This window comes from Dipodomys merriami, unplaced genomic scaffold, assembly GCF_024711535.1.
Source record: "Dipodomys merriami isolate MVZ:Mamm:240054 unplaced genomic scaffold, mDipMer1.0.p SCAF_2, whole genome shotgun sequence".
Classification (NCBI taxonomy): Eukaryota; Metazoa; Chordata; class Mammalia; order Rodentia; family Heteromyidae; genus Dipodomys; species Dipodomys merriami.
In genome coordinates, this window is record NW_027203381.1 from 9,915,971 (window position 1) to 9,929,823 (window position 13,853).

The 13,853-nt window shown below is 37.6% G+C and overlaps 2 long non-coding RNA genes across 2 annotated transcripts in view; both read left to right on the forward strand.

Moving 5' to 3' along the window:
- Window positions 1–13,853, forward strand: part of LOC138831951 (uncharacterized) — a 651,402-nt gene that overhangs the window by 353,610 nt on the left and 283,939 nt on the right. The window lies entirely within an intron of this gene.
- Window positions 1–13,853, forward strand: part of LOC138831952 (uncharacterized) — a 41,746-nt gene that overhangs the window by 26,101 nt on the left and 1,792 nt on the right. The window contains exons 4-5 of the long non-coding RNA XR_011373465.1: window positions 555–667; window positions 4,149–4,302. This is a non-coding gene — a long non-coding RNA (uncharacterized lncRNA). The remainder of the gene's footprint in view (window positions 1–554; window positions 668–4,148; window positions 4,303–13,853) is intronic.

Genomic DNA, 13,853 nt, shown 5'->3' on the forward strand with positions numbered 1-13,853 from the left:
TGTACTTCCCTTAAGAGAAAGGGACCAAAGTCATTTTAGGGGAAATGAAGCAGGATTACTTAAGGAAACTGAGGCCTGGTGAAGGCAACTCAGAAATACTGTATTTAGAAGCATAGATGTGCCATCTTTGCTCCAAAGAGAGACAACAGGATGCATTCCTTCCTGAAAGATGCATTCCTTACCCCCAAATTAACAGTTGTCTGACAGGATATATGCCTTTCTGAGAAAAATGCTTCCCTAAAACCTAAGCACCTTCCTTATGTCAAGGATGAGGATCTGTTTTATGGCAGGAAGGAAAAAAATCAAAACATCCAGAAACTCAGAAAACAACACCAGGAATGATTAGAGCAAAGATGAAACACCTATCTTTGTATAACTTTGAAGTCAGACCCCTGCCTTATCATATAAATAACCCAACAGCCAATGAGCGGTGTGTGTGTCTCCATCCCCCTGTGAATGTACCCATACTCTATTAGAGTGTGCTCCTGCCCTTCTGTCTGTTTTTATGCCTGCTTGTATACTTACTCAAGCTCCATCAAGTTTTCTTACCATAGTGACATGTCCAGAAATTCTTTCGGTGATCAAAGAAGTGAAGAGTTTCTACATATAAAGCGCAACTGCACTAATCCTCACCTGTGTCTGGTGACAGTAGGACCAACTCTAAAGTGTAAGTTGCTCTCTTGTATTTATTTTAGAATCAAACATTGCTGCCTTAATTTGAAATCTGTTTGCTTCTCTTCATTGCTGCCCATTCCTGCTTTGGTACATTCCTTATAAAAATCACTCTGAGCTGGGTGCTGGTAGCTCACGCTTATAAGCCTAGATACTCAGGAGGCTGAGATCTGAAGATTGTGGTTCAAAGCCAGCCCAAGGAGGAAGGGCCATGAGATTCTTACTGCCAATAAACCCCCAGAAAACTGGAAGTGGTACTGTGGCTCAAGTGGCAGAGTGTTAGCTTTGAGCTGAAGAGCTGAGGGACAGTGCCCAGGCCCAGAGTTCAAGCCCCATGACTGACCAAAAAAAAAAAAATCGCTCACAGAAACTTTCATCCCAATGCCTATTTTGGGGTTACTCACTAAAGTATAGTCACACATAGACCTGGTGGTCATACATGATTGGAATCTGCAGACTGTTCTTGATTTCCAGCAGTACTACAAAGCATCCTAAGGTGAAACATTAACTTGTTACCACATTTGTGTTTGAGGGTTTAGAACAAGGGGGAGAAGAGTCCATGTAGTAAATACAAGGTTCAGCGAAAGGAGATTGCCACGTGGTTCTGGCAGAAAAGAGTTTTTTGAGATGGAGAACACACCTACCCTGCACAAGATGGAGGTGTGGGGGGGGGAAGGGTTCAAGGGAAAGGCTGCAAGGGGGAAAGGGGAGAAAAGGGGTGGAACTAATGATGAGACTGCTACATAAGGAGAGGACAGGGAGGAGTTGTGGTAAGAGTGAAGTCCTTAGAGCCTGGGGGACCTCCCACTCTCCCTCCCTCCCTCGTGCCAACAGGGAAGCGGACATTTTTCCTGGGTGGACCTAACAGTAAATAGTTTGGCTTTGCAGGCCATAGTACTGATGATAATACGACACATTGCTGAGCCCTGGTGTGGAGCATATTTCCCCTTGACTTCACTTCTGATTCACCTGAATATTTGACCTGGCTTTTGATTACTAGGCTAGTCCGGGGCTTTCTTAGAAGGCATGGTGAACCCTCCAGTACTTTTAACTTGTGGGAACAGTATTGTTGCTGACATTTAGGTCATTTCCCATGTTATAATTTTTGTTTGGTTTTTAATTTCTATCATTTGTATTGTAATAGCTCCACAACCGTGTGCCTATCAGCAGGGCAAAACTTAGATCTGTGAATTCTTGTGGAAAGCAAGCAATACCAGCAGTCAAAAGAATCATTTGTATTTTCTCGTCTTTGCTTTATTGTTTTGCTTCAGATTAGCAGTCTTCAGTGGATCACTGACATTAATCCTACTTTGATATCAGTACATTTACTAGACTATAGAAATGTAGCATTAGCTGAGGTAAGAAAGGCTTATTTACATTCAATATTTCCTGTCCTCTTTGTAATTTTCTCTTTTCATGGCAAAGGCAGAATATTTACATTAAAAACCCATCAGTAACCTTAGCAGGCAAAGATACATAAAATCAGGATGCAACCTAAGAATGTGTGATACAGTAAGCCTGTATCAGACAAATTTTAGAGCAGTAATGGAAAGAAAAGCCATACAACCTATTTGGACAAGGAAAGCTGATAGAAGCTGCCTGGTCTCCAGCTTTGTCTTGATGAGCAAAATCATTACTTAAGGAATGAGAGAAAGTCATAAATATTTGCGGTTTAAGTCATTGCAACAAAGGAGTTGGGGCTGGTGATTGAGGTGCCTTGTAATATATATAGAAATAAAGTTTTCCTCAAAAACTGAGTTTATTGTTATATAATATAAATTTGTCATCAAAAGAATTATTTTTTGTATTCCCATGAAAATTAATACTGGATTATATCACCTATAGACTAGAATGCATGACACTAAGATAAAATTTGCACTGTAGATGAATTTATAACCCTCTCAATATGTCTTGTATATGTTAGAAGAATAGGGAGGTTCAGATTTATCTTCTGAGAAGCTCCTAGGGTTGTTACATTTTCCAGCTTAATTCATACTGAAATATGTTCTTGAAAGGTCAGCACCTCGGAAGCTTCACAATGGTTCTAGTCATTTGGCAAGGAGGTTTGGTGGGTAGACTCAAAAACAGAGATAGCCTGTTCCAGGCCATCTCTTCTAGTGCCATTTAAACCAAAATCACAGTTCCAAAGATGTACCTTGAAATCCCTAAATGATTTTGGAGTAAGAAATACTAAAGTGTCTCTCTTTTAGTCTGTTTCAGTTGGACTCTTAAAAATCAAAACCAAAGTCTTACAAATCAAAACCAAGTTTTACAGAAATGTAGATGGAAGCAAAATAGGAATAACGTGGGTAAAATCCCTTTATTAATTTGACATCTGTTTTTTTTTTCTTTTGTCAGTCACAGGGCTTGAATTCAGGGCCTGGGTGCTGTCCCTGAGCTTTTATGCTCAAGGTTAGTACTCTACCACTTTGAGCCACAGCTCCACTTCTGGTTTTCTGGTACCTAATAGGAGATAAGTGTCTCACCCAGACTTTCCTGCCTGGGCTGGTTTGAACCACGATCCTCAGATCTTAGCATCTTGAGTAGCTAGGATTGCAGCATGAGCAGCATGACTTTTTCTCCATTAAAAATTATCATGTTTAAAAATTAAAGCTTCCTTAAGTGAAAGATATGGCAGTGAGTATATATGTAAATGAATTGTTGTTTATTACTGTAATATATTGCCATACTCAGATCTTAAAGGAGTTGGTTGTTCATATGAAGTGTCTTAATATCTGCAAGTACCTGATCCTAGAGTGCATGGAAAAATCATGGAACTATCAACCTTTGCTTCCAGGGCTGCTCATCCCTGGAGCTGACTTGGAGCTGCCTGGTCCCTCTAAGTGGTACTGAAAGAGAAAGAAAGAGAATTATCTATAAAGCAGTGGCAGGCCATCAGGAAAGCAGATTTATCACAGAACAGTCTGAGAGAGAGCACTGAGAACGATAGTGGTGTCAAGGTTGCCTGTATGAGTAGTGCTTTAATGTAAGATGAGGAACTCACCAACCAGGCGTATCTTACACATACAGGATCTTGGCAGACAAGGTGAAGTTATTTTCATTTCTCCAAGTTAGAATAAGAATTCCTTATAATTTATGTCTAGCATTCTTTCCTTATAGCTTGGGATTTTCATTTTATTAGAACCCATTACAGTGTGTGAACATCAAATTACCCACCTTCTCTTGCCATGTCTCATTAACTTAACTATGTACCCAAAGCTGCATCAGAAAACTGTTCCTTCTCGATCTCCTTGCTGGCATGCTCCTTAAGATAAATCCATGGAAAAAGTCACAGACTTCAGGGTGATAATCTCTCAATTCATTCTGGACATTCAGGAAGACTTTTAAAGATGCTTTCAGTTGTATGTGTGGTTTGCATACTGGTCTCAACCATGACATATTTTGCAATACTGACAACTTTAAACTTTGCTCATTGTCTTTCCTTTATCTTCTACATGTGCTTTGCAATGATGAAGAGGAAATGATGAAATTATTATCTTTGGCAATGATGAAGAAAATGGACTCCAAACTCAGCCAGCTGGCACTTCTCAAATCCGACAGCCTGGACATGGTGGTAGAAACTTCCACCTGTAAACTTTATTTGTAGGTCACAGGTGACATGAGGAGTTGGTAAGAGAAAAATCCTCATGCAAACAGTTAATTTGGCAGTATTTCACAGCTAGGAAAGAAAGCATATGACACTTTACATATGACACTTGTGAGCTACAGAGCATCAGAGGGGTGGGAGCATGAGAATCCTGTGTTTATTATTGTATGAAGTCATAGAGCTCCCCTTTCCAATATCCATCTTAGTTTTGAATGTCCTCATACAAACAGACAAAAGCTGTTATTACAAAAGTTGAAGCTGATAGCTTTTAATATATCACATCCACTAGGATGAAGGCATAATTGCTACTTTTATGTTCATTTTACACTGAATAGTAATTAGCCTTTGGCCCATTACAGTGTGTGAACATCAAATTACCCACCTGCTCTTGCCATGTCTCGTTAACTTAAACTATGTGCCCAAAGCTGCATCAGAAAACTATTCCTTCTCTATCTCCCTGCTGGCATGCCCCTTTAAATAAATCCACGTAAAAAGTCAGACTTCAGGGTGATAATCTCTCAATTCATCCTGAGCATTCAGGAAGACTTTTAAAGATGCTTTCATTTGTATGTGTTGGTTTGCATTGTATCACATTTTGGAAATACAGGCACATTAGTTCTTTTTGAAGATCTGAGACATCTTTTGCATTTGTTTGAACCACTGTTTGGCTATTAGCTGATTTATGAAGATTATTTCATAACCATGTTACAAAATCAATGTATGTACTTAATTCTAGAAAAAAGGGCAGATCAATGATTTTTAAAAAACACAAAAAATGTAATTTGTAGTTAAAATTTCCTTTTGGAGGAAATGAGAATCAAAGTGAAAAAAATCAAGATTATTATCAAATAAAAATATGAAAGAAAGCTTGCTTCCAAATACAGTAATAGTGTACACATCTGTACAATACTAGACTCAGGTGAAGACTCTTTATATCTAATTAGTTGGATGTGAGTGAGCTACCACCTAGGAACTCAGAGCTAGCAAGATATTTGGAGGCCATTATGTTGACCCTGTCAGTTTACAGAAGAGAAAATCCAGGCTTAAAATATAAAGTCTCTAGCCTATATGTGGAGAAAATACTTGTTTCTTATAATAGATGAGGATAGTATTAATCACATATTCATCACTGAGACAAAATACCCAAGGAAACAATTTAAAGGAGGAAAAATTCTTGCCTCACAGTTTCTTTGCTTTTTTAAAAAAATCTATGTGACATTTTATTTATTTATATTTATTTATTTGTTTGTTTATTTATTTATTTTTGGTCCGGTCATGGGGCCTGAACTCCGGGCCTGGGCGCTATCCCTCAGCTCTTCAGCTCAAGGCTAGCGCTCTACCACTTGAGCCACAGTGCCATTTCTGGCTTTTTTCTTTTTGCTTATGTGGTGCTAAGGAATCGAACCCAGGGCCTCAGGCATGCAAGGCAAGCACTCTACCACTGAGCCACCTTCCCCAGCCACTTGCCTTACATTTTCAAGGGTCCATAGTAGGCTGGACATCATATAGGGAAGGTGTGATGGTGTGGAACTGTTGAACTCATGGCAGCCAGGAAACAGAGCAAAGGCAGGAAGGATCCAGGGCAAGAAACATCTTTCAAAGACTCACCTCTAGTAATCCCCTTTCCCTAACCAGGTCCTACCTTCACAGCTCCACCACCTCCCAACAGTGTAGTCAGATTTCATTTGGTTGACGGACTAAGCCATTGATTAGCTCTATGCTCTTGTGATCTAATGGTCTCTGGAAATACCTCTACAAATACATCCTAAGGTGTGCTTTACTAATCTCCTAGACATTTCTTAATCCAAGCAGATTCGCAAAGAAAATTCACCATCACAAATGCATCTCTTGTCAACTTAACATTCTGACATATCCCCTTAAACCATATTTAATATCCAAATAAAAGCAAAAATGCTAGTAATTTTACCTAATTATCCCCTTAATATCTTTGACAACTACACTTTCCTTGCCTCCAAATTTATATAAACCTCTTTCCTGTACAAACTGCAATTTTTTAAAAACCTTTTTTGTTCACAATTCTCATTGTCAGTGTGTCTTAAAGTAGTCAGCCATATCTACCAGATTAATTAAGCCATAATTTTGAAATTCAGTATCAGTATCCAGGATTGAATGAAAAGCAGACAAATTATTTGTCAAGATGTAACACCACAAATTCTTCTATAGAGTCTTAGTTTCTATCCAGAACCTTATGATTACTGCTTTTACTGTGTATTTCTATCAGCTTTCTGGTCTTAAGTGCCTAAGAATTTTTTAGTAAGCTTTGCTTAGAGAATTTTATGGTTTCTTGCATCAACGTCTCCAAATTCTTTCCACAAACCAGTTGCAAAGGCTTCTGACTCACTTTTCTGGTACCAGTTTTCTGAGTTAGTCAGAATTGTTACTGCTATAACAAAATACCTGGCATAGAAAACTTAAGGTCTTCTGGTTTGGGTTATGGCCAGGAGGGGATGGTGAAGCAGCAGCACACATCATAGTGACGGAGAAGAAGAGAAAGAGGATGCCTGCACTCCTGGCTTTCTCCTTTATTGTTTTTTGTACAGTACTGCTGAGCTCGTTCAGGGGGCCTCTCTTCCCCTGAGTTAATCTCTGAAAACACCTTCGCAGACACAATCAAAAGTGTGTTTTACTAATCTGGTAGGCATTTCTCAATCTAATCTAGCTGATAAACATCATTAATTATGAAAAGCTCTAGTATCCAAATGGAAGTTTGGCTATTCTTAGAAATATATGCCTGAAATAGAAAGATAGAAAAGAAGCAACTAGCTTAATTTGGGGCTAAAAAAATTATTTCATAATATTCAAGTATTGTTATATATATATAAATAGTGACAGTCGTATTTCAGGAAGAGTAATGCTTTGCCATCACAAGTATCAGCCAGTGGATAACTATTGAATCCTAAGACACAGGTATACGCATTTCCCATAGCTATTGCAACAAGTTGTTGCTAATTTGATGAGGTAAAACAAGACCAAGTTATTATCTACCATTTCTGGATGTTAGCAATACAAAATGTAAGTTCCAGTGACTAACCAAGGTGTCAGTAAGCTTTTCCTTCTGGAGGCTTCAAGGAAGAATCATTTTCTTTGGCTTTTTCCAGCTTCTAGACTTTACCTACAACACTTAGCTTGTGGTTCTTTCCTCTACCTTCAACAGATACACTCCAGTTTCCTCTCCTCTAAGGATTATTAAGTGTAATCATACCTACCAAGTTTCTTAGCTATTACAGTGAAATATTTGTAAGTTGTTGGGGCCTGGGCATCTTTGAGAGGGTCATTACTCTTTTTACCACAGTGAGGGCTCTGACTTCAAATATTGCAGGGGAATTATAGCCACATTTGTGTATGGGTCCTGAGACAGTGGAAACAGTGACAGTAGCTGCTCTGTTGCTTGACCATGTGTCAGAAGGCCAACTTGAGGGCTCTCCTCTATGATTGATCTTCATTTCATAAAAATTATGTCACATTCAAGCAAGCCATCCTGATACATTGTTGGAAGTACTGACTGGGAAGGGTGGAAAGCTGAAGTACTTTGAGGGACATTTGTACATTGTACTTGTGATGACTGTCTTGCCTGTTGAGAAGCCAGAGACAGAATTCACTTGAAGCCCTGTTATCTAAAGTAGTAAGAGGTGCACAATGCTTGTACTCACAGAATATAAGAATAATATTTTAAAATTAACATTTAAGATCCTCAAATTTTATTATATTTTGTGTCTGGGCCTGTAATTGGACAGCCACTGATCCACAGTAGACAAATCAGGAAGAAAAAAACTGGAAACATTTTTATATTTTGTATAGACAGATAATTAATTACATCTGTGGTTCATTAATACCTTGTTTATGAAAAAATAACTTAGCAAGAAACCTTCAGGGTCCTTTCTAACTCAAAGGGTTGGATAAAATGATCTCATCTTAAACAGCATCTTAAGAGGTTTGATTTCCCTTGGTAAAGATAAAACATCTCATCATTATCAATTAAAGGACTCCTGAAGTCTTTGAAAAGAAGACTTGTTTGCTTAAAACACATGAAGGTCATGTTCACCCTGTAATAGTCAATGAGGAGTAGTCATTTGTTATTTTTAAACCGGCTGTCATTTAGCCATTATGAAGATGAATAACGTTTGTTATTACCTAATAATCTTCCTGTTGATTACAGAGAAAAGACACTTGCAGACACCTTATGTGCCTTTCTTAGTTGCTAGATTATTAATGCTTTTGATTAAATTCTGTAAACAAAACTTAAGGGCTTTGTTCTCCAAAATTCAAGACTGGCATACAGGATGCTACCTCATGCCTTCGTCTATAGGTTTTGAGTTGCATATGTTATTTGCCTACTGCTCATGCAACGTTGCAAAAACAAAGTTCATTTTTTAATATCAAGCAGATTGTCAATGGATCATATGCTGCCTTTATTAAGGTTAGTTTTTGGATGTCTGCCTTCTTGAAGAGAGTTAATGAAGCTATAAGTTACCTGTGTGCCTTCATTTGGAGTCAGGCCTAATTATTTGGATCTTGGCCACATTGTTGTCCGAGCCTTTTTTCTAAAGCAGATGGAGTCACTCAGGAATGACTTCATTTGTATTAATTTGTTGCACTGTCTTCTGCTGTTCATCTCAGAGCACTGGACTGCTGCTGTCACAGAGAGTGGGAAAAGACAAAAGGATTCTAGTTAGGAATTAGGAGAGAAATGAGGGAAATCTACTCCTTCCATTCATAGACACTGCTGTTCTAACCTAGAGGCAATTAAATAGTGGCTACTTTGAGATCATAGACTGGTGTTAAGAGAGTAATTATGATACCTAAGATTTATGAGCTCTCATATTTTCTAGCAAGTTAGATGACAGATATATTGATCCAACAGTTTAACAGGGAAACTCTCTGGAGCCTTCTATTTTTTGCTGTTGTCAGTTTTCACCTGGCCTTTAGGAACTGTAGAGGACAATCTGAGGGAAATCTCTACCTTAACTGGTTCAGGACATCTTGTAGCTTAAATTAATCACTTTGTTATTTAATGGATCAGAAAGAGGATCTCTTGATTACAATCTAAAGGGTGGTCATATTTTTACCTTGCATTGATATGGAGATCATCTCCATGAAAACCACTCCCAAGAAAGCCTAAAAACTATCTGCATGCAGAAAAATGGAAGAAGAAAAATTGAGATTAGTTTGGGAAGAGGAAAGGAGGGGGGAGGATAGCAATGGAGGAGACAACTCACATCAAGATGGAATATATATATATATATATATATATATACATATATGGATTATATATAAACGGATATATATCCATATATATGGATATGTTATATATATAACATATATATAAATGGATATGTTATAATGAAATCCCCTTACACAACTAATTGATACCAAAAATATGTGGAAATACTACCTAGCTAGAAAAAAATACCATCAAGCTTCAGCAGAGATACTTGGGATTAGAAAGATAAAGAAGATCACTTGGCTTTTGCATTGATGACTACTAGTGATGGCTTCTTTTACTAGTATTTAGGTAATAAGGAACTAAAAGTTCTCCCTGGTTTTTATTTGGTTAATGGATTATGTCAAGTTATTATTTAAAAATCCTTTGGTAAAGAAGAGTGATATCATTTAAAAAAACAAATTACTATTGGCAAATCCATGAAATAGAATGAATCTTTTTAATTTTCTTATTTTTCAGATATTTTATTGTTATTATAAAGGTAATGTGCAGAGGTAATGTACATAAGTCAGATGAAGAGTATATTTTTTCATTTAATGTTATTGTCAAGGTGATGTACAGAGGAGTTACAGTTACATAATAAGATAATGAGGACATATAGGTAGTAAAGATCTCCCAATTTGTGTGCTTTCTATTTATCCTGCTAGCTATGTTCTTTGCCAGGCAGACACTCTGCAGTTTAGTGCAATACCATTTATATAGCCTTTATTTGATTTGTTGTGTTTCTGGATCTTTACTTGTGAAGTTTTGAACTGTGCCAAGGAGCCCTAGTGTTTCCCCTATCTTTTTCTGTAGTATTTTCAGAATATCTGATCTTACATTGAGGTCTTTGGTCCAGTTGGAGTTGATTCTATTGCAGGGTGAAATGTAAGGATCTAACTTCAGCTTTCTCCACATGTATAGCTGATTCTGCCTGCACCATTTATTGAAGAGGCTGTCTTTCCTCTATCCTGTGTTTTGGGCTCCCTTATCAGATATTAGGCGGCCATAGGATCATTTCTGGGGTTTCAATTTTGTTCCATTGGTCCTCAGGCCTGTTCCTGTGTCAGTAAGTACCAAGCTGTGTTTTGATTTTTTTTTTTTTTTTGGGTCCGGTCATGGGGCCTGAACTCTGGGCCTGGGCACTATCCCTCAGCTCTTCAGCTCAAGGCTAGCACTCTACCACTGGAGCCACAGCGCCACTTCTGGCATTTTGTTTTCTGCTTATGTGGTGCTGAGGAATCAATCCCAGGGCCTCATGCATGCAAGGCAAGTGCTCTATCACTGAGCCACCTTCCCAGCCCCCAAGCTGTTTTTATAACCATACCTTCATAGTAGAGTTTGAAGTTTGGTATTAGTATTCCTCCAGCACTGTTCTTCCTGCTAAGGATTGTTTTTGCGATTCCAGGTCTTCTATTATTCCATTTGAATTTTTCAATTGCTTCTATATTATTGAAGCATATTGCTGGGATTTTCATGGGCATTGTTTTGAATTTATAGATAGCTTTGGGCAGTATGGCTGTTTTCATGATGTTAATTCTTCCAATTCTGGAGCATGGGAGATTAATTCACTTCCTTAAATTTGCCTAATTTCCTTTTTCAGGTTTTTAACATTTTCATCACAGAGGTCCTTCACATCTTTGGTTAATTCCTAGATGTTTTTTTGTTTTGTTTTTTGTTTTTGAGACTCTTAGAAAAGGAATTGCTTTCCTGATTTCAGCCTTGCCCTTCAAGCTGTTGATTTTTGTGAGTTAATTTTATACCCTGCTACTTTGCCAAAGCTTCAGATCAACTTGGGACAGGAGTCTCTGGGGTTCCTTAAATACAGGATCATGTCATCTGCAAAGAGAAAGAGCTTTACCTCTTCTTTCCCTGTTTGGATCCCCTTTTTGTTTGTTTCTTGCCTTATTCTGCTAGCACTTCCAATGCTATATTGAAGAGGGATGGAGAGAGTAGCCATCTTGTCTCGTTCTTTAGCTTCCTTCTGTCTACCAGATCTGCACCAACTACTCTCAAGAACTCTGTCACATGTTGAGCTTCTTGCTTTCATTGTTTCCTGATTCTGTAAAAAGTAAACATGAAAAAAAAATGGACCTTGTCTCTTTATCAGGGAACCAAGTCCCTGATTCTGAGATCAGAATGGGTACTGTAAATAAATATACTTCAAGTAAATGAATCATTCCTTGGTTATTACTAACAGTGTATCTTCAGGGATTTGAGAGGAAGCCTTATTTAATGAGCAAATAACATAAAAATTAATTTATAATGGCATCATTGTTTATAATTTTTATTAAAAATAGTTTTACTTTTTAAATACTAAGCCATAAAATCTTAGAAAATCACTTCGAATTCTCATTTTGCTCATTTTTAAAAAATTGAATAATAACTAACAACAACTAGTAACATAATTTAATTGGTAAAGGAATGGCATTTAAATAGAATTTATCACAGAAGTGTAAAATAAATCAAATGCTCCATCTATTCAGAACATCTTTTATTGGTCTCTCTCTAAAAGAAGATAATTTGATTTGAAAAGATCAGATATATTGATTGAAATATGATTTCTATGCTACTTAATGGAAAAATAGAAAAATGAAAAGGAAGTTTATCTTTCATATTTGTTATAATTTGATTGGAGTACCATGCAGAGTTTAGTCCTGGTGTGGTTCGTTTTCATGATCCTTTAGCACTATTTGTGTCTGTCTAGGAAATCTTTGTAGACTACAGGGTCATGAGAACAGTTCCTTACATTTATTTCTGAAGACTGCATTGTTTTACTTATTTAGATCAATGATAACTAGGATTCATATTTATATACCTAGCAAGGTATGGTCAGATTTCTTCTTCTTCTTTCCATGTAGGTAGATTGATTTTTTTTTAATGAGGGTATTTTCTGTACTTAATAATATAGAATAGCATCATAAGTGAGCCTTATCACAACTTTCTGAAATAACCATGTTGTTTGGAGAAATATTATCCACAAATATTACATATTCATGGATTGCTGATGTTAGAGATCAGGGAGCTGAGAAGAGTTCCCTGACTGAAGTACTAGATTCAAGGTTGAGAAGTAGAGAGAGATGATATCTGAGCCCTTTGAAATCTGTGTCATGAGGTATTGATCTAAATTTCCTTATTTGCTTTCATATTGAATCCAAATAATTTCAAAGTCAGTGTCTGCAGTAAACCATAATATCTTCTTTCAAAGTTTTTTCTTGGATGACATTGTCATAACTCTTCAAGATGTTCAGTTGATTAAACCACCAATTTATTTTTAACTCTAAGCTTTCTCACACCATTTTCCTGTTAACAGCCTTTTCTCCTTTCCTCATCTCCTTCCCTCTCTTCATCCCTTTTCCTTCCTTGATCCTACTTTCTCCTCACTCCTATCCCTCCATTCTCTCTTCCTTACCTCCCTTCTTTCTCCCACTCTCCCTTCCTTTCTCCCTCTTTTCCTCCCTCTTCTTTCTCTCGTCCTCCCTCCCCCTATTTCCCTTCTTCTTTTCTCCTCCTCCTGCTTGCTCCCTTCATCCCCTATTTTTTGGGGGGTCCGGTGGTGGGGCCTGAACTCTGGGCTTGGGCGCTGTCCCTCAGCTCTTCAGCTCAAGGCTAGCTCTCTACCACTTGAGCCACAGCGCCAATTTCGTCTTTTTTCTTTTTGCTAATGTGGTGCTGAGGAATCGAACCCAGGGCCTCATGCATGCAAGGCAAGCGCTCTACCACTGAGCCATCTTCCCAGCCCTTCATCCCCTATTTCTCTATTGTATTCCCACCACCACCACTTTAGTTCAGACCATTTCTCCTTTAATCTTTTACTTTCTTTTTCTTTTTGTATTCTTACCCTGATAATCTCTTCTTTCATTGTTTTGACAATTGCCAGTCCTTCTAGCTGCTCACACTTGAGAAAAGACAGATTAAAACAAGTGAAAAGTGAGTGAGTGAGCAAAAGGTCACCACGTGTCCTACTGTGAAAAGAATTTCTGCCAAGGCAGAATTTCTCATAAGGCCAATTTATCTGGATTAAGAAAAATAATTGATTTGGCATACTTCTGGAAAAAGAGCTGGGCCTAAAATGATAGAAGAAATAGCTTTATCATTTCTATGAATTCTAAATGTGTTATGCCAAATATTTTTGAGTCTGTATTTTTGATTGTGAATTTTCACTTTTTCCCTCCGCAGGTATGAATGTTATATTCATTTACATATATTAGCCTCCAGCAAACACAGAGCAGAGTGGGTGGTGGGATTATGGCTACTTGAATCTGGTGAGCACTTTTAAATGAGGTTCTCGGATAGGAAGATCTCCTATGTTGAAAATCAAATTTACTTATGTGTTTACTAATCACAGGAAAG